This window comes from Diceros bicornis, unplaced genomic scaffold, assembly GCF_020826845.1.
Source record: "Diceros bicornis minor isolate mBicDic1 unplaced genomic scaffold, mDicBic1.mat.cur scaffold_342_ctg1, whole genome shotgun sequence".
Taxonomy (NCBI): Eukaryota; Metazoa; Chordata; class Mammalia; order Perissodactyla; family Rhinocerotidae; genus Diceros; species Diceros bicornis.
The window spans coordinates 10,718-31,670 of record NW_026691213.1 but is presented as its reverse complement, the minus strand read 5'-3'; the positions used below and the strand labels follow the sequence as shown (position 1 = coordinate 31,670).

Genomic DNA, 20,953 nt, shown 5'->3' with positions numbered 1-20,953 from the left:
GAGTGAGAATATTTTACTGACTTTGCACCACTCTTTGAAGTTTTCCTATACGTGTATCTATGACATAGTGGCCTCCCTGTCCCCTTTTTTAAAATTAAAATAGCGTTATATCCTGATCTCCTGGCTTGGGACAGCAAGGTGTAGAGAAATGTGAATATATGATCCAATTTTTTAATGAAATTAAGTAAAACAAACCCGCACAAAAAATTTATAATTTTAAATATGGGCACATCATTCTATGAGTCTGTGTAAAGGTGGGGAAAGGAATGAAGAAAAGCTGTTCAACATCCAGCTACCTGTACAGTCTAGGGGTCCACGGAAAGACCCGCCTCCAGCCCTGCCCCTGGAGCTCATTTCATCCCCCTGTGAAGTCCGCCTGACTTATTCCAGCCCCACCCCCGCCTCTTCCCGCCCCTGGAACTGGTCTCCACCCAAAACCTTCGGACTGGCTCCGCCCACAGCCTGGTCCCCGCCCACACCCTTGTCCCCACCCACAGCCCCGCCCCTAGACCTGGTCCTGTCCCTGTTGCTAACCCAGCCCGCTGCCCACCCTAGCACTCACTCTAGAAACTAGACACCTCCCCCAAGGCTGGGGTGCGCGGCCCTGTCCCACCCCGCACGCCGCCTCGACCCGGAGCCCCCAAATGTCCGTCTTCCCCGATCTTCCATCCTCCCCGAACGCCCGTCCGAGACCGGAAGCGGAAGCGCGGGTGGCATCGCGGAAGGAGCCGGGGGCTTCGCTGTGTATCCCGTCTTCTAGGCGTGGGTGGGATTCTCGTGGACGTTTGCCCTCAGGGGCGAGGCGCGGTGAGCGGCGGGCGGTCCTGGCTCGGTTAGGGGTCCAGGGAGGCTCCTGGGCCGCGGGAAGCCCCGTCAGGGCCCGGCATCTCTCCGTCCCCCCGCAGCCCCGTTTCCCCCGGGCTGTTCGCTCAGGACCCCCGAGGCTGCTGTTCCTCCTGGCTCCCGGCGCCGCTGTCCCCTCCTCAGAGTCCCCGTCATAGTCCTCCGTGTGATTTTGTCCCCAGGGGGCTTATCCGCGTCTGCAGGCGGTGTTTGGGTTGTTACAAATGGGGGCGCTCCTGGCGTCTAGAGGGGGAGGCAGGGATGCTGCTCAGCGTCCTCCAGGGCCCAGGATGGCCCGACACAGAATTGCCTGGCCCCAGATGTCAGTGGTACGGAGGTTGGGAAACCTGCTCCAGGGCCTGAAAATCTCCTGAGCCCTGAATGAAGTGTGGAAATTGTTGACAAGTCAGCGAGTCACTTACAGGGTCCTTAAATCACAAGCTTGTTTAAAGGGTCCAGAGTCACCAAAACATCTCTGTCCAGCCAAGTGAGTTGAGCGACTCAAGTGCATACAGCACGAAGCTACTTTCTCCCATCTCGGGGAGCAGGTGGCTGGATAGGAATCGGGAAAATCCAGTCACAGCCAACAGTTACAGTTAAATCAGTAAATACAAAAAAAAAAGATTGAATGGGGTGGCCTTTCCATCCAACACCCTATAAAAGGCCTCAAAAGCTTGTTTGAGCTTTTTTTCCCCCTCAGACACGAAAAGCATCCGTGGAGCTCAAGTTTGAGGTGAAACCAGGCTCAGGGTCCACCTGTCCTCTCTGATCCATGGATTTCTGTGTGACCAGGTGAGTACCCTGTTGACCCGGTACCAAGAGATTCCGGCAGCCTCCACTGTGCAGAAGACCTGCCAGTGGGGTTTCCTGGGCTCGGGTTGTCACCGCATGGACTCACTGAGAGTGAGGGTATCTTGAGAAAAATTATTGATGTTTGATGGATTATATTCAAGGGAAAGATGGTAAACTTTGTGTGGTTCTGTGTGGTAAATATTTCAATAAGTACAGTTATATGCAAATAAGAACATATGAAACACACGTAAATAACTGCAAATGTGTATTATAGTAGAAAATATAGATTTACTTGCATTGCATAATACTCAAAAGTCAGGATTTATATATATTATAAATACAAAAATGTTTTGCGTGTGTATTTGGTATTAGAAAACATCCCATTAAATATTAACAGGGATACTCAGCAACATTCCTTGGACCCATTCAATTTGAGTTCTAAAGTCCTATAAATCTTCCACAAAAATTTGAAATAGAGGAGCATTCAGGGAAAAAGTTGACTTGAACTTCTTTGTATTAATAACAATTTTAAAATTGAATTTGCCAGTAGCCAGATTCATTTTGAGAATTTTTTTCTTTATGACATTTCAAATCATTTGGAGGAGTACTAAGCAACACTGTAGATTGAAGGGAAGGGCGCTAGTCTCCAAAAAGACTGTCCTCTCCACCTTGCCTTCTAAAGGGAATTAACTTTGTTTCTTGAAACTTTTCTAAAATAACGGTCTGGTGATTCACGTTGCAGAGAATCTTGTTAAGTAATTTTGTATTTAGTTGTTGGCCTCTACTAATTGTGTGTGTATGTGTGTGTGCCTTTTTCATTCTAGCTTTCCTGTGATGTTCTCGAGGGGAATGTGTGCTTGTCATGCAATAGATAGTCTCTGAGTGTATAATTTATGGTGACCAACCATCCTCGCTTATTCAGAAAAGAGGGGATTTCCAGGACACAGCATATTTAGTGTTCAAACCAGGGCAGTCCTAGACAAACCGGGATGGTTCCTCATCTCATGAGCCAGGCCCTGGGCCACATGCATGGGGACCTGGAGAACCAGAGAGACCTTGTCCCACCTCCATGGAATTTATATTGTATTTGGATTTTAGACAGTTAATGATGAGAGTGATGTGGGAGTTTGGCACAAGGGGACTCAACCTGAGGGGGCAGGGAAGCCCTCTTGAGAAGGACTGATATTTAGATGGAGAGCAGGAGTTGGGACTGGATTTAGCTAGTTGGAGGGTTAGACTGGAGTGAGGGTGTGGGAGTGTGTTCAAGAAAGTGTTTCAGGCAGAGGGACCCGCTTGAGGACACCCTTAAAGCAGAGAGCCTGGTGTGTCCATGAACTGAGAAGAGGGATGGCTGAGCCGAGTCAACACAGGAGGAGAGGTGTGAGCCAGACCAGCGAGGGGGACAGGCTGGACCAGGTCAGGCGTGACTTGGGACTCTGTTCCAAGACCAGTGGGAAGACTCTAGAGAGATGCGAGTAGAAGGATGATGTAATTAGTGTTTGGTCTAAGCAGGGGGGTTAAAATGGACTTCATGGTTAAGAATTAAGACATAAGAGGCAAGATGGGAGGTGCTGGGAATAAGATTAGGAATAAGATGATTGTTCCCTATGCCTGGGTGATGGCTGTGGAGCAAGAAATAAGTAGAAAGAAAAGACCTTGGAGTGTAGAACCGAGAGAACATAACGGTACTTTCTTGCCTGCATGTGTCAGATGGCACAGGGCACTGACTGTGCTCCTCGCTGCTGTCCGTGCAGACCTGCAGGTGCCCCCTTGCACAGGTCTGTGTGTTCACCCCTCTTTGCCACTCACATGCCCCCTCCAAATTCTAAAGGAAGTCAGGCTTTACTTGTGAAGGGGTTGTCTCACACAGGAGACACCTAGGAGAGCCCCTCCAGGCATCAGAGCAGCCCCTTCAGCATCTCCCTCAGCCTCCTCCCTTCCCCTCTCTCGCCTTCCACACTCAGAATGACCCCTGCTCAGTATTCCACATCCCCATGTTCTTACTCCCCCAGGCTTGAGAAGGGTGGGGCAGCCACTGGGGTGGACATCATCTCCACCTTCCACTCTGACCCGTGCAGATCCCGGGCTGGACAGAGAGTGACTCTACTGGGAGTTGAGCCATGAGACCCAGGGCGTCTCCCACCTGGACTCCTTCACCCTGGACGGGGACAGCCTCTATGTCTGTGGTGAGGGGCTGTGCTACAGCCACGCTGTCTCTCCCAGTCAGAGTTCTGTGTTGCCTCCTTTGCTCTAAAGTGAGCTATGATCCATCTCTCTATCCACCCGGTCTGGGTTCAGACCTCTCATCACTGTGTGATCACTGGGTCCAGCCACCTTCCATCTCGTTGCCTACCCCCTGAACAACCCTCCCCTCTTCCCCTCTGCTTTCCCCTCTGTTTTTCCCACAAAGGTCCCTACATCCTCCCTCTCCTTAATCCTTTATGTTCACCCCAACTCTTGCTCAGCTCCTCTCGCCTTCTCTCCACAGGTTACACCTATGGAGTCGTGGCCCCGACTACCACCAGTGAGTATTCCTGGCCCTGATCTCCTGGGTCCCGTCTGCATTTGGGGTTGGGGAGCACATGTTCTCCTACACCTGCTGTCCTTGGTGAGGGAAGGACCTGGAAGGGCCCTAATTCATCCCTTCTCTCCCTCCAGGGTTCTGGTGGAGAGTCCCAGCCCAGGGTGAGAAAGCCTTAGACAGAGACATGTTCTCCACCGCATTCTGACCCTATGTGGTTTTCACTTTAATTCTGCTAAAGCGCCGCCCTTGGTCCTCCTTTTCCAGGTATCCCATCTGTCTGTCCAGTTTTCTGCCTATCCATCTGTCTCTCCTCCGAGTTCAGTCTCTCTTGTTCACCTATCTCTCTCTCTTGGGCTCCTCTCATCCACAGGCTTGCTCATCCCTCTACTCACACAGTCACCCGTCCCCTCACTCTGATTTATGCTTCATCTGTGAATGGTGGTCTTGGGACAGCCACTGCTGGAGCCCGGGTGAGCCTGGGAGCTCCTCCCACTCTATCCCTCCCTGAAGACAGCCCTCGCCACAGCTCCCCGAGCCAGCCACCACGTCCCTGCATACTTGATCATCACCTGTGCCGCCAGAAGCCACCACAGGTATCGGGGCCCCTTTTCCTTCCCAAGAGAAGTTCTCCGGCCCCACTCCTCCACCAGCCAGTTGTGATCCAGGAGCTGGGAAGCCAGGGTGTGAAATTCTGGTTTTAGAGCAATCATGCTGATCACAAAGATTATACCAACGATTCAGTCTAAGGCCAGCCCACAGAGAGCCCCTAGTCTTGTGAAATTAACACATCAATATAATACAATGTGGGATGTTTCGGGGAGAGGCACCTGGCATAATTTGCAGAGGAAGAGCTTGCTAGAGAAAGTTTCACCAGAATGGAGTCTTTAAGAATGAATAGGAGGGACCCTGGCAAATAGAGGATGAAGGGTTTTTCTGGCAGAGAGGATTCCATGAGCAAATGCTCCGACCAGAAACAACATGCCCTATGGGGAGAAATGAAACAAATTTGGGTTGCGTGAAGCTTAATGTTTAACCCGCAGTAGATGGATAAAATGAGACTGAAAGGTCAGCAGGAGCCAGATTGAGTAGAGCCTTGAGTGCCAGGTCAAGAAGGTTGAACTAAACACTGAAGGCCATAGAAAGCCATGGGTGGTACTAGAGCAGTGGTCCTCCATGTAGAACATCCTTTAGACAGAGCATACAGTGAGCCTGCTGGGGTGTTGGTCCGGGTGAAGGAAGTTAAGATCTGAGCTAGGACAGGGATGGAGTGTATGTGAGGACCAATGTGCAAGGTGAATGGGTGTTACTGGGAGGGAGGAGGAGCTGAGCAGATATGCTGGTTCTGACTTGCGTGACCACACGGGTGGGTGGTGGTGCCACTGGGACAGAAGACGACAGATTATAATGAGTGCAGGACTCTGGTCTGGTCTCAGGCCAGCTCTCAGTGATGGCCATCGCTCTCCCTCTCGTCTTGCAGCTTTTGGGCACAACCTGAAGACCCTCACAGTCACCTTCCCCATCTCCACCCTCTGGTATTCATCAGACAGGAGCAATGGCTCAGCCACGTTCAACTCCATTGAGATGGTCCTGCAGAGCCTGGTGAGACCCTGGTCCCAGCAGCTCCTGGTGGGTTAAATCCCACCGAGCCCCTCCCCTAACCCCTGTCCCTCCTGCTCATCCTCCTCCTCCTTCATCCCCAGCTGGATCTTTGTTCAAGAGGAGCAGCCTGGGTCCCTTCTACTCGAGTTGCAGACTGGTCTCCCTCAGGTGAGACCCTCCCCTGAGCATTTGCCCCTAATGACCACTTTTGTGACCACCCCTCTTTGTCTTCCCACTTTCCTCCCATTTCCTCCTTCCAGTTATGGCCCCCACCCCCAGAGCTTTCAGGACCTCTCTCTAGAGTCCTCACATCCCTCTCTCCCCAGGCCTGAGAAGGATGGGGCAGCCACCAGTGTGACGCCGTCTGCACCCACCACCCTGATCCCGTGGGCCACCATGCCTCTGTGCTGGGAGCTGAGAGTCTCCACCTGTCTGCTCTTCCTCTCGGTGGCTCCAGGCTCTGCATCCCAGAGTTTATCCATCCAGAGAGAGCACCAGCTACATTTCCGCATCATCGTCGGGAACCTCAGCAACCTGGAGCCCACATCCTCGGAGTACACCGCCCTGCCAAGAGACACCCAGGACCATGTGGGGTCTCCCCTCTCCCGTCTCTCCTTGCCCTGAGGGCAGCGTCATTCCTCTGCCTGACTTACATCTGTTACGTGATTGTTTCAACTCTTCGCTTTCCCTGCGTGTCTGGGTTCTCTCAGTGTCCAGATGTGATGTCCTAGCTGCCATCCCCATTTCTCACATGGGTAAACTGAAGCTCAGAAAGGGGAGTATTGTGCCTAGGGTCACACAGTGAGTTAGGGGCAGAGCCAGGATTTGAAGTCAGGTCTCCCCTACCCAAAGTCTGTGATCTTTCACTGGCTCCAGTGGCGCCCTGCATCTCCAGGAGACCTCAATCTCACCCACTCTCCCTCGTGTTTGTTCTAGGTCACCAAGCTCTACAGAGGCAGCCAGCTGTGAGATATATTCCACTCCTGCCTGGTCACCGACTTGATGTAGGTTGAGGAGATTGGAAGCATTGGCTGAGCTAGTGGCTGATGACTCTGAGCTCAAGTGACACATCCTTGATCTGGAAGTCACTGACATGGTGCCCATTCTGCCCCACATCCCTGTCAGCTAATCCTACCATCTGTTCCATAAGTTTTTGGGGAATGAGAAAAGCATTAACATTTGGGGCCACCAATCTCCAGCATCCTCCTCCTCCTCCTCTTCTGGAGACTTTCAACAAATATCAGCAGTCTAACTGTGTTCTCCAGTAGTGGAGCCACTAAGCACATGGGGCAATTTAAATTTTTTATACACCTATTGCGATACGGTTCACATATTGTGTTTGGGGAGGAGTGTATTTTTTAGGTTTTTCCATATACAATATCTTCTCATCTGCAAAACAAATAGTTTTACCTCTTCCCTTCCAATCTGCGTTTCTTTTATTCCTTTTTCTTGCCTAATTGCCCTCATTAAAACCACTAGTACCTGTGATTAACATATGAGATAAGGGAAGACATCGTTGTCTTGTCCCTGGTCTTAGGGGGAAATTTTCAGACTTTCACCATCGAATATGGTGTTAGCCGTGGCTTTTTCATCGAAGCTGTTTATAGGTTGAGAAAGTTTTCTTCTATTCCTAATTTGTTGAGTGTTTCCTTTTTTTGACATGAAGGGCGTTGTATTTTGTCAAATTCTTTTCTGTATATGTGGTTGAGATTGTGTGGTATTGGCCCTTATTCTATTAATATTGTGTAATACATAATCAAGTTTTCAGATATTAAGCCAACCCTTCAACTAGAGGTGAGAGATTAAGATGTTCTCAAGTCTTTCCTGGGCGTGCCACAGCCCTGAGCCCTTGTGGTTTTCTAGATGCCCACAAATACACCGGAGCATTTCAAAAGCCCCTGTGGACATCTCATTCTTCCAATTGTTCCTCTAAGTTTTTGGCTCACATCTTGCCTGCCTCAGCTGGTATCACTCCCTCAGGCAACTACAATAGAAAACAATTAGCCCTGATTGTTTTTAGCAAGTGCCCTGGGGACGGACTTTCCTCCCTGGGCAAGCTCTGAGTCAAGTAACTACAAGCCCTGAACATGGAGCTTTTTCAGGGAGCTGCCAAGCAGGTCAGCTAGTGACAGTTCGGTGGGGACGGGTCTTTTGAGAACTCCAAACCCATTATGGATTATGGATGCTGGGCTGCTGGTTGTCTCAGCTACCATGGTTCTGAGAATGACAGTTTTCAAAGTTATGGAAGATATTGTGAGAGCAGGATGGGATAGTGCAAGTTATAGTGCCACAAAGTTGGCTCCCTTTATCAAGATTTCACCATGTTTCTTCACTAAACCCTCCTCAGATTCTTAGAAGCCGTTGATTAATTTCTAGACTTCTGAAAAGTTGATTTTGACCATTTTTACCAGTGTTCTCATTCTTTTTATGCATTTGCAGAAGTCCTTACTCCAAAGTTTCAAAAATGTTCTCCCTGTGGTTAGTTATTTATAAATTAATTACTTAAAATTAAATTACATGAGAAATTCAGTTCCTCACTCACACACACTAGCCACATTTTAAGTGCTTGACAACAACATGGGGCTAATAATGAGTGTATATGGTAGTGCAGACAAATGTTTACATTATTGCAGAAAGTTCTCTTGCACAGGACCCTGAAGCTGGGAATCTAGAATCAGGGTAGAATTCCAGACACCCTTGTTCATTCCTTGTGCCCTTCCAGGTCTGTCACCCACAGTAACCACACTGGAGCAGACTCCCTGTGTACCTTGCCTCCTTGGCACAGAGACTGGACAGAGTTGCCATCTATGAGGAATTCCTGCGGCTGACCCAGAATGGACCCAACTGCAGAACTTGACCCTGGACAGGAAGAGTATCCTTGGGGATGATAAGGGTCCCTGGTCATTGAGAAAGAAAGTGAGGCCTTTCTGGGGACTCAGGATGCCTGGGGCTTATAGAGCATTGAACTTTCTCAGGCTGGCAGGAGGTGGCATAGTCCCCTAGTCTTTGCTCACCATTGAGATAGAGAAAAGGAAACCAGTGTAATATAGGAGGCCCTCACCTTCTCCTAGACAGCTCTGTGACCTCAAGCTAGTCACCTCCCCTCTCTGGACTTTTGTTTCCTTATCTCTGCACTGACAGCAACTGGGCCAGATGGTCAGTGAGGGCCTCCAGCTGTGTGTGAAGCAGACTTACAGGTTTGGGGGTGGATGTAGTTTCTGATCTACAGGCTATAGTTTGCCAAGTTCCACTCTAGATGATCACCAATGCGCTAGAACTTTCTGCAGTGGTGGAATGTTCTATATCTGTGCTCTCCAGTGCACAGCCGCATGTGGCTATTGAGTACTCGAAGGATGGTATTGTGACTGGTCTTTATTGTTACTGATTTTTAATGTTACTGAGGTACTAGAATTTTAATTTTATTTAACTAAAATTAATTTTAATTCAAAAAGAGACTTGTTGGTGCTCCATATCGGACAGCACACTTCTAAGAGGTTGTCTGTGTAGAGGTACAAGTAGGGGGACCTGCACCCCTCCCCCCATGCCCACTGGGTGCTGTGTGTCCTACCCTCCTGGAGTTTATGTTGTAGTTGGGAATAACAAGAATAGAGAATTGAAACTTATCAATTATTTGATGTGAACAAACTCATACTTGCAGGTGGAAATCAGAGAAGACTTCCTGCAGGAAATTACATTCTAGGTTAATCCTAGAAAATGAATATTAAGCAAGTAGATAAAGGAGAAGGGGATGATATGTTTCTAGGCATGGAAGAACACTTTTGAGTGGGATTTTACCAATTTGGAGAGATCCCATAGGCTTGCCAACTGTGATGACCCATTCTGCCTCCGGCTGTCATAAGAAAGTCCAGCCCAAATTCAGTCCTCTGTGCCCAGAGGTATGAATTTGGTTTAATTTATTACACTTTTGTTCTGTGATAATGGTCTTGTATTTTGTAGCAAAGTATGCTCACTTTTTAGAGATGGAAACTAAAATGGGGTGAAACATCATGACGTCTACTTGACTTTAATATTTCATTGCAAACATGGGATGAATCAAGGGTGGCAAGTGTTAATAATTTAATTGCAACATTGATGCAATATTGTTTTAATTAGATAGAATATACATTGTTAAATCTAGATGATGGATGTTTATGAGACTGTTCTCTTTATTTTTCTGTGTCTAAAAAGTTTTATTAAAAAGAGTGAAACACACTCACATGCAATCTCCATTTCATTCACTTCCAGAATATTCTCCCAACAGAGATGACACCTTGACTGAGAAGCCTGGTAAACCTGCAGGAAGCCCCAGCCCATGGTAGGGGGCGAGTATCTTGATGCTGTGTCTCATCGAAGAGAACCATGCGCACAGGGTCTTGGATGATGTGGAAAGTTGGCCAACCCTTGTCAAGGAGGGTTGAGGCACAGTGGGGTCACCAGAAGCCCTGGGGCGATGACAGGACATGGCTCACCCCACCACATGTCTCCCCAGACCTCCCCTTCTGGGCCGTCATCCTCATCTGCTTGGTGGGACTCCTGGTGCTCATCACAGGCCTGATCTGCTGTGTCTTGGTAAGACATGACGTGTTGCTTCTCTTCTTACTATTGGGTTATAAGAGCTCTTTATATATTATAAATATACGTCCTTTTCTAGGGATATGTTTTGCAGATGTTATCTCCCAGCCTGTGCATGGCTTGCCTTCTCCTTCACCACATGAGTCATTGGGGAAATGTAAGTGACAGTCATCATGAGATTCCATCACACTTAACAGTGGCTAAAATTAAAAATACTGACTATAGCAAGTGTTGTTGAAGATGTCAAGTCACTGAAACTCTCATCGAGTGCTGGTGAAAAATAGCTTGGATGCGTCTTTAAAAATTACATAAGTCTACCCAGCCATTCCTCTCCTAGGAATCCATCCAAGGGAAATAAACACATATGTCTATACACAGACATGTACACACATGTCGATAACAACCTATTTATAGTAGATAAAAATGGAAAACAACCCAAATGTCCATCTACTGGTGAACGGATACACAAAGTGTGGTATATCCCCACAGTGGGATACTATTCAACCATAAAGAGGAATGAATTATTTTTTTTCTTTTTTAATTATTCTATTGAAATTATGAAGCGTTTTAACATTGTGTAATTTCGGGTGTTCATTATTATTTGTGAATTTCTGTATAGACTGCATCGTGCTTACCAGTGGTAGTCTAACTTTTATCCATCACCATGCATATGTACCCCTTTAACTCCTTCACTCAACCTCCAGCCCCCTTCACCTCTGGTAAGCACTAATCTGTTCTCTTTATCCCTGTGTATGTTTATCTTCTGCATACGAGTGAAATAATGCTATTTGTCTTTGTCTGGCTTATTTCGTTTATCATCACACCCTCATGGTCCATCCAAGTTGTTGCAAATAGGACGATCTTGTCTTTTTTTTCTGGCTGAGTAGTATTCCATTGTATATAATACATACCACATCTTCTTTATCTGTTCGTCTGTAGCAGGGCACTTGGATTGCTTCCATGTCTTGGCTATTGTGAATAATGCCGCAGTGAACACAGGGGTGCATAAATCTCTTTGAATTGTTGATTTCAATTTCTTTGGATAAATACCCAGTAGTGGGATAGCTGGAAGGTATGATATTTCTATTTTTAATTTTTTGAGAAACCTCCATACTGTTTTCCCTGGTGACTGCACCAGTTTGCATTCCCACCAGCAGTGTGTGAGGGTGACCTTTTCTCCTTATCCTTTCCAACATTTGTTATTTTTTGTCTTGGGAGTTATAGCCATTCTGACAGGTGTAAGGTGATCTCTCATTGTAGTTTTGATTTGAATATCCCTAATAGTTAATGATGTTATACATCTTTTCATGTGTCTGTTAGGCTTCTGTATATCTTCTTTGGAAAAATGTCTCTTCATATCCTCTGCCCATTTTTAGATTGGATTATCTGTTTTTTTGTTATTGGGTTGTATGAGTTGTTTATATATTTTGGAGATTAACCCCTTGTCAGATATATGATTTGCAAATATTTTCTCCCAGTTGGTGGGTTGTCTTTTCGTTATTTATTTATTTTTTTTTTATGAGGAAGATCAGCCCTGAGCTAACATCTGTGTTAATCCTTCTCTTTTTTTCTGAGGAAGACCAGCTCTGAGCTAACATCTATTGCCAATCCTCCTCCTCTTTTTTTTTTCCCCCAAAGTCCCAGTTGATAGTTGTATGTCATAGTTGTACATCCTTCTCATTGCTGTATGTGGGACACGGCCTCAGCATGGCCGGACAAGCAGTGCGTCTGTGCGCATCCGGGATCCGAACCTGGGCTGCCAGTAGAGGTTCACGTGCACTTAACCACTAAGCCACGGGGCTGGCCCTGTCTTTTCGTTTTGTTCATCGTTTCCTTTGCCTTGCAGAAGCCTTTTAGTCTCATGTAGTCCCATTTGTATATTTTTTCTTTTCTTTCCCTTGCCTGAGTAGACATCGTATTGGAAAAGATGCTGCTAAGACCGATGTCAAAGACTGTACTGCGTATATTTTCTTCTAGGAGTTTTATGGTTTAAAGTGTTAGAGTCAAATGTTTTATCCATTTCGAGTTAATTTTTGTGTATGGTGGAAGATAATGATCTACTTTCATTCTTTTGCATGTGGCTGTCCAGTTTTCCCGACAGCATTTATTGAAGAGACATTCCTTTCTCCATTGTATGATCTTGGCTCCTTTGTCAGAGATTAACTGACCAGAGATGTGTGGTTTTCTTTCTGGGCTTTCAGTTCTGTTCCATTGATCTATGAGCCTGCTTTTGTGCCAGCACCTTGCCATTTTGATTAGTATAGCTGTGTAATATATTTTCAAGTTAAGATTGTGATGCCTCCTGCTTTGTTCTTTCTTCTCAGGATTGCTTTGCCTGTTCAAGGTCTTTTGTTATTCCATATACATTTTAAGATTCTGTGTTCTATTTCTATGAAGAATGTCATTGGGATTCTGATTGGGATTGCGTTGAATCTGTAGATTACTTTAGGCAATATGGACATTTTAACTGTGTTTATTCTTCCAATCCATGTGCATGGAATATCTTCCCATTACTTCAGGTCATCACTGATTTCTTTCAATAATGTCTTATAGTTTTCATTGTATAGGTCTTTAACCTCTTTGGTTAAATTTATCCCTAGACACTTTTTTCTTTTTGTTGCAATTGTAAATGGGATTGTAGTCTTGAGTTCTCTTTCTGTTAGTTCATTATTAGAGTATAGAAATGCAACTGATTTTTGTAAGTTGATTTTGTACGCTGCAACTTTGCTGTAGTTGTTCATTATTTCTAATAGTTTTCTGATAGATTCTTTAGGGTTTTCTATATTTACAATCATGTCATCTGCAAACAGCAAGAGTTTCATTTCTTCCTTTCCAATTTGGATTCCTTTTATTTCTTTTTCCTGCCTAATTGCTCTGGCCAAAACCTCCAGTACTATGTTGAATGGGAGTGGCAAGAGTGGGCACCTTTGTCTTCTTCCTGTTCTCAGAGGAATAGCTTTAAGTTTTTCACCATCAAGTATGATGTTGGCTGTGGGTTTGTGATATATGGCCTTTATTGTGTTGAGGTACGTTCCTTCTATACCCATTTTATTGAGAGTTTTTATCATAAATGGATGTTGGATCTTGTCAAATCCTTTCTCTGCATCTGTGGAGAGGATCATGTGATTTTTATTCCTCATTTTGTTAATGTGGTGTATCACAGTAATTCATTTGCGGATGTTGAAACATCCTTGCATCCCTGGTATAAATTCCACTTGATCATGGTATATGATCCTTTTAATATATTGCTGTATTCGATTTGCTGATATTTAGTTCAGGATTTTTGCATCTGTGTTAATCAGCGATATTGGCCTGTAATATTACTTCTTTGTGCTATCCTTGCCTGCTTTTGCTGTCATGGTGATGTTGGCCTCATAGAATGAATTAGGAAGTGTTCCATCTTCTTCAACTGTTTGGAATAGTTTGAGAAGCATAGGTATTAAATCTTGTTTGAATATTTGGTAGAATTCTCCAGAGAAGACATCTGGTCCTGAACTTTTGTTATTTGGGAGGTTTTTGATAACCATTTCATTCTCTTTACATGTGATTGGTCTGTTCATTTTCTCTACTTCTTCTTGATTCAGTTTTGGGAGGTTGTGTGAATCTAAGAATTTATCTATTTCTTTTAGGTTATCCAATTTGGTGGCATGTAAGTTGTTCAGTGTATTCTTTTATTGTCCTTTGGATTTCTGTGGTATCTGTTGTAATTTCTCCTCTTTCATTTCTAATTTTATGTCTTTGAGTCTTCTCTCTTTTTTTCTCAGTGAGTCTGGCTAAGGGTGTGTCAATTTTGTTTCAGTCTTCTCAAACAACCAGCTCTTTGTTTCATTGGTCCTTTCTACTCTTTTTTAAGTCTCTATTTCATTTATTTCTGCTCTAATTTTTATTATTTCCCTCATTCTGCTGACTTTGGGCTTCATTTGTTCTTCATTTTCTGGTTCTATTAGGTGTAGTTTAAGGTTACTTATTTGGTATTTTTCTTGTTTGTTGAGGTGTGCTTGTATTGCTATGAATTTCCTTCTTAGAACTGCTTTTGCTGCATCCCATAAGAGTTGTTTGGTTGTCTTTTCATTTTCGTTTGTCTTCAGGTATTTTTTTATTTCTCCTTTGATTTGTTTATTGATCCAATGGTTCTTCAGTCGTGTGTTCTTTAGTCTCCACATATTTGTGACTCCCTATCTTTTTTCTTGTAGTTGATTTCAAGTGTCATAACATTGTGGTCAGAAAAGAAGCTTGATATGATTTCAATCTTAAATTTATTCAGGCTTGCCTTGTTTCACAACATATGGTCTATCTTTGAGAATGTTCCATGTGCACTTAAGAAGAATGTGTATTCTGCTGTTTTGGGAGGGTATGCTCTATGTATATCGATTAAATTCATCTTATCATATGTTTCATTTAATTCCACTATTGACTTGTTGACTTTCTCTGCATGATCTATCCTTGGATGTAAGTGGGGTGTTCAGGTCCCCTGCTACTATTGTGTTGCTGTTAATTTCTCCCTTTGGGTCTATTAAGGGTTGCTTTATATTCTTTTGTGCTGCTGTGTTAGGTGCATGTATTTTTATAAGTGTTATGTCCTCTTGGTGGTAAGTCTCCTTTGTCATTATATACTGCCCCTCTTTGTCTCTCATAGTCTTTTTTATCTAGAAGTCTGCTTTGTCTGATATAAGTAAGGCAACATCTACTTTCTTTTATTTGCCATTTGATTGGAATATTTTCTCCCATCTCTTCATTCTGAGCCTGTTTGTTTTTAGAGCTGAGATATGTTTCCTGGAGGCAGCATATTGTTGGGTCTTGTTTTCTAATCCACCCCACCACTCTGTGTCTGTTGATTGGAGAATTCAATCGATTTACATTTAGAGTGATTATTGATACTTGAGGGCTTAATCCTACCTAATCTATATTTTCATTGTTTCTCTTCCTTTGTGTTTCTGACTACCATTTCACTTTGGGGGTTTTCCTGGAGGTTTTCTCTTTTTTTATAATCTATGGCTCTGCTCTGATTTTTTGCTTGCTGGTTACTGTGAGGTTTGTATGAAGATCTCATAGATGACATAGTCCATCTTCTGATAGCCTCGTATCTCCATTAGGCTAAGCAGGTTCCATCCCTTTCCTCTTCTCCTTCTGAGTTATTGTTGTCACAAGTTATTTATTTTTGTGTTGTGCATTTGTGACTAAGCTGATGTGTTTATCGTTACTTTTGATGCTTTCCTTCCCTTCTTCTTTTAAGTTATAATTAAGTATTTGCTACCCTGTTGTGAAGCAGAGCTGTAGCTTTCTGATTTTGTCTGTCTATTTATCTCTTTGCTCAAAGCTTTGTAGACGTTTGCCTTCTTTTTATTTCGGGTATGAGGACGTTCTTGATCATTGCTTGTATGGGAGATCTAGTGGCATTGAACTCCCTCAGCCTTTGTTTATCTGGGAAAACGTTTATTTCTCCATTGTATCATAAGGATCATTTCATGGTATAGAGTATCCTTGGCTGAAAGTTTTTGTCTTTCAGTATTTTTAATATATCATTCCATTCTTTCCTTGCCTGTAAAGTTTCTGCCAAGAAATATGCTGAAAGCCTGATAGGTGTTCCTTTGTAGGTTATTTTCTTCTGTCTTGCTTCCCTTAATATTTTTTCTTTGTCATTGGCTTTTGCCAATTTTACTATTATATGCCTTGGAGAAGGTCTTTTAGCATTGATGTAATTAGGCGTTCTGTTGGCTTCTTGTATTTTTAAGTCCGGTTCTTCCTCAGGTTTGGGAAGTTCTCAGCTATTATTTCCTTGAACAAGCTCTCTGCTCCTTTCTGCCTCTCTTCTCCCTCTGGGATACGTATAATTCTTATGTTGCTTTTATAATTGAGTCGTATATTTCTACAAAAAGTCCTTCCTTTTTTAAAAATAAGAGTTCTCTCTCCTCGTCCACTGGAAGAATTTCTATATTTCTATCCTCTAAATCACTAATACTTTCATCCATAATATCAGCTCTATTTTTTAAGGATTCTAGATTTTTTTTTATCCTTTTAATTATGTTCTTCATATCCAGATTTTCTGCTTGTTTTTTTTTAATAGCTTCAGTCTCTTTGATGAAGTATTCCTTTTCCTCATTAATTTTATTCCTGAGTTCATCGAACTGTCTGAACATTCTTGTAACTTGGTGAGTTTCTCTATGACAGTTATTTTGAACTCTGTCATTTAGATTGTAAATTTCTGTGACTTCAAGTTTCGTTTCTGGAGATTTGTCATTTCCTTCTGCCCTGAATTGTTACTGTAGTTTCTTAGGGTGTTTGATGAACTAATCTTTTGCCTGTGTATTTGTAGTACTATCAGGTCGCAGATTTCACCTGCTACCGCTGTGGGGGAAGCATGAGCTGTGTTTCTGATCCCACCCCATATGCTGGAAGTTGTGTGGGTACAGTGGGTGATTCCACTCGCTGGGAAAGCATTCCCACTGGGCTCAGAGCTGCCGCCACATGGAGGCACGTACACAGTTGTGAGACCGCAGCACTACTATGGGTATTTGTGCCACCTGGGAAAGCCTTTGCATGTGCGTGTATATCTGCTGCTGCCTTTCCTTATGCTCATGCCAGCCTCTGTGCTTGGTGGGTGGGGCTTCTTCATGGGTTCTGAGCATTGGCCAATCATTGGGACTGCAGTGGCATAGTGTGCTTTCCAACCATCCAGGAAAGCATTCATGTGCGGGTCCAGGGCTCCCGCCAACCCCTCCCAGAGTTGCACCAAGGCACATTCCTACTTTTGGGGATGCAGCATTACTATTGGCTCTCACACCAACATGCGAAGTGCTCGGGTGTGTGCACAGTGCTGCCAGGGAAGGGTTGGGGATAGGAATGAATTCATAGTACATCCAATGACAAGCATAAATGTCAAAATAATTATGCTGAGTGAAAGAAGCCAGTAAAAAATGAGTACATAGTATATGATCCCATTTATAAACATTTTAGGAAAATCTATAAGGATATATACCAGATCACTCGTTGCTTGGGAATGAGAATGTGTTTGCAAATGGCAGGGAAGGAGGAATTAAAATGAGCATGAGGAAATTTGGGGAAGATAGTGTTCCTTTTCTTGATTGTGGTGATGGTTCAACAAGTTATAATCAAAATGTATCAAATTGTTCACTTTGAATGTATGCAGTTTTCTGTATGTCATTAATACCTCAATTAAGCTAGAACATGTATGGGAAAGAGAGGGAGAGAGAGGTGAACGAGGGAAAAGGGAAGGAATGGAAGGACTGAGGGTGAAAATTAAGTGGAAAAAAGGAAGAGGGAGACACAGGAGGCATTGGGTCTCTGTGGCTTTGGCATCTCCTTCCCCTGGAGTCTCCCATGCTGGGCAGCTGACTGGACCATTCTGATGTGCTCTCCTCACCTCACAAGTCACTGTCTGCCAGCGGAAGAAGGAGGGCGACTATGAGGTCCAGTGACGACTCCTGGGCTATTACCTGCCTCATGGCGACCTACAGAAGCTGTGATGACTAGATATGACTAGATCTGAGGTCCCTTTTTTCCAGCTGGGGTCCAGAGGAGCTTGACTGGAACAGAACGAAACCACATTGGACTGACACAGGCTCCGAGCCTTTCTAGACTTGGCCCCTGACTGGCTCACAGGGGACTAAGCTGAAATGTTTAACCTTCCTTAAGTCCTGAAAGTGACTGCAAATTCTGTCCTGTGGTGTCACACCAGTTCATCCCTCAGGGACACCAGAATTGGTGAAACCAGCACAGACGTTGCCATCATGTAAAATCGAATCCCCACTTCAGTGCAAGGTTTCCCTTCTTAGGAAAATTTGGAACATCCCTCCCCTTCACTCTGTGCAGCCATCACACCCCTCTCGGTTCCTCCATATTCCTCACCCACTGAAGGCCTGGCAGTCTCAGGTTCCCCTTTTCTGCTTCATTCTCTGAAGCTCAGATTCACCAGGACTTCCAGATCAATCTCCCTCAATGGCTCCTCTCCCCACTCATGGGTCCTCCATGACGGGAAACAGACCAAGATGGGAGGAGTGGGTGAGACATGACTCTGCAGTCACCTTGGGCCTTGGAAGCTGAATGACTAGGTGTCTGGGAAGTCTGAATCCCAGAGAAACACCAAGGTTCTGGGAAGAGAGTATCGGCTCTGGATGTAAAAGTGAATAATACTCGGGGGGAGAAATCTGATGGAAAAGAAAGAATCTCTTTTCATCTTTCTCTGTACAGAGTCCAACTAGCCTCACAGCAGAGGCTCCCCAACAAGAAGCCCAGAGCATTCCAGGCATGAGGCAGGCTGCACTGTTCTGCAGTGGGTCTGTGGGAACAGATTACATTATCTGTACACACTGTGCAGATGACCACAGCTGAAGATACCCAAGGGCTGAGAATTAAAGTCACAGTCATGGCACTCTCTCAGACTTTTTGTGTGTGAGCTTCACATTCTCAATCTGAAGCAGTGATTCTCCGAGAATGCACACTATGAAGATTCTAATGATTAATAATATTAATATATTATTATTATACATCGCATACATTATACACTGTACATTATAATTATAAATTAATGTATAATTATTATTATACATTAATATATTATTATATATTAATTATTATAATATCATTATAATGATTGATAATAGTTATCGTTATTGACCAATTTCTTCTAAGCAACATGACTGGAAAGCTTTGCATGTATTATCTCAGTTACAGTCACAATTTTAGAGATTTATTCCCATTTTAAGCTAAAGATGTGGAGGCTCAGAAATATTAAATAACTTGACAAAGAAGAAAAAAAATTACTACAAAGCTAAATTAAACACCTATTCAAACTATGTGTCAAAGAAAGAAAGACGTTTTCTGACTTACAAACAGACTCAAAGTTGACCTCTCACAGGCCTGCAGTGAAAGAACCGGTAAAGAATGTACATCAGGAAGAAGAAATGTGAACCCAGGAAAACATAACAGGAGTCATGAGGAAAGGAAAAAACCGTCTGTCTAATTTAGTATTAGTTTTAAAACAAGTCATTAAAAACACATTCGAATGAAAATTCCAGATGATTACCACATGGAAGAATAGAGGAGAGAAGATTTAGCTAAAAGATAACTCATTTTTTAGGGAAGATATAAATACTAAGATACTCTATTATTATTTAACACATTGCTCTCAGAAACTGATAAATCTGTGGGACAAAGTAAGTAACGATAAAGAGGATTTGAAGAGTGCAACATACTCGATCAGGCAAATAGACAAATCCCAACACACTGGCTTATTGTGAGACTTGTGATGCTGAAAACAGTCATTCTCCTGACAGCATCATACCACAATGGCATATCAAATTTCATGAATCAAATTTCCAACACATATAAATCTAAAAAAAGGGACAATCCAGTATTTCATTATATGCAACTGTGATTCAACATGCAACAAATACCAGAAAAATAGAGACCCAGAAGTAGGTGTCTTTTTTGAGAAGACAGATATAACAGCTCTTCAGTGAAATATTATGTTGGAATCTATTGCAATATTACACAAAAAGGACAATCCATTTGGACTAGGTATGTTTTCTCTGTGACTGTGAGGGCAAAACTCTAAGGAATCCCCTGATTGTGATAACTCTTGGTCTTAAAATACAAATAGATAACACTCAGTAAAGGAAAATGAGAGAACAAAATGAGAAGGAAAGATCTCCTTTCTCTCCTCACCTGAAACCCAATCTCTCACCTCCGAAGGATCACTGTCTGTATCTTCTCTGTCATGCAAAGGAATCAAAGAAAAGAAAATTATTGGTATATATTAAAGTTTCAAGAGCTCAAAGCAAGAAGACATCAGGACCCTTGCAGAGGCATTAAAGTAGTGTGAGCTCCATGTCATCTGCTCCGTCTTCTGTTTTCTTCATCGTGTTTGTCGGGATGTCCTTCTTGGCCCCTCACTCTCCCTGCCTGGCTAGCGAGTCTGTCTGCATCAGTGTTACCGTGAGTCTGTCTCTTGCCGTCTTCACTTTCCTTTCTTGTTTCCTGATATCTTCCTCAGTCACCAGAAGACGTTTGCAAAGGAGCTGTGGGATGTACAGACCAGCTCCTGAGATCATCTCTGCCGAATCTGAAGACCAGGCAGGGGTGGGCATGGGACTGGAGTTCAGAACACCTGCGAGCTCACCTGACAGGGATACACCTGTGCTACTAGGTGCAAGGTTGGGCAGGGCTTTGGCAAGGTCCAAAGCACTTAACAGTTCTCCTGTACTCTGCAGGCCTGGAGACCTTGCAGTCTCTTCTGCCAGCAGAGTTGCTGGGGCTGCTCCAAGGTTTCCTCCCTTTGCTGGCATCTGACCTCATTGCCAGGATAGAATGTGATTCTAGTAACTGGCCTCTTGACTATGTAACTGGACATCCTCAAAGGGATGGAGATGCTCAAACCAGGCTTTGGTTTAGATTGCTTTCCACAATCATTTCACTTCCTCTGTGATGATTGGACCATCATACTTCTTTTCCTCTTACCCTATAAAAATAAATTGTGAAAGTGGATCAGAGTTGTAGATGAAGCCTGCCTTCCCAGGACAATTATGTCAGATGCCTTGTACTTCTACTCTCCCTCTCTCCCTGTGGGGATTAATCTGACCTGTGTCCTGGGACACCATCAAAGAG

At 44.0% G+C, this 20,953-nt stretch overlaps 1 long non-coding RNA gene across 1 annotated transcript; it reads left to right on the top strand.

Annotated features, from left to right (window-relative positions):
• Positions 1–776: 776 nt before the first annotated feature.
• Positions 777–3,673, top strand: LOC131402915 (uncharacterized). Its single transcript, XR_009219067.1, has 3 exons — positions 777–807; positions 1,544–1,635; positions 3,600–3,673. It is a non-coding gene; the product is annotated as an uncharacterized LOC131402915 (long non-coding RNA).
• Positions 3,674–20,953: the final 17,280 nt, after the last annotated feature.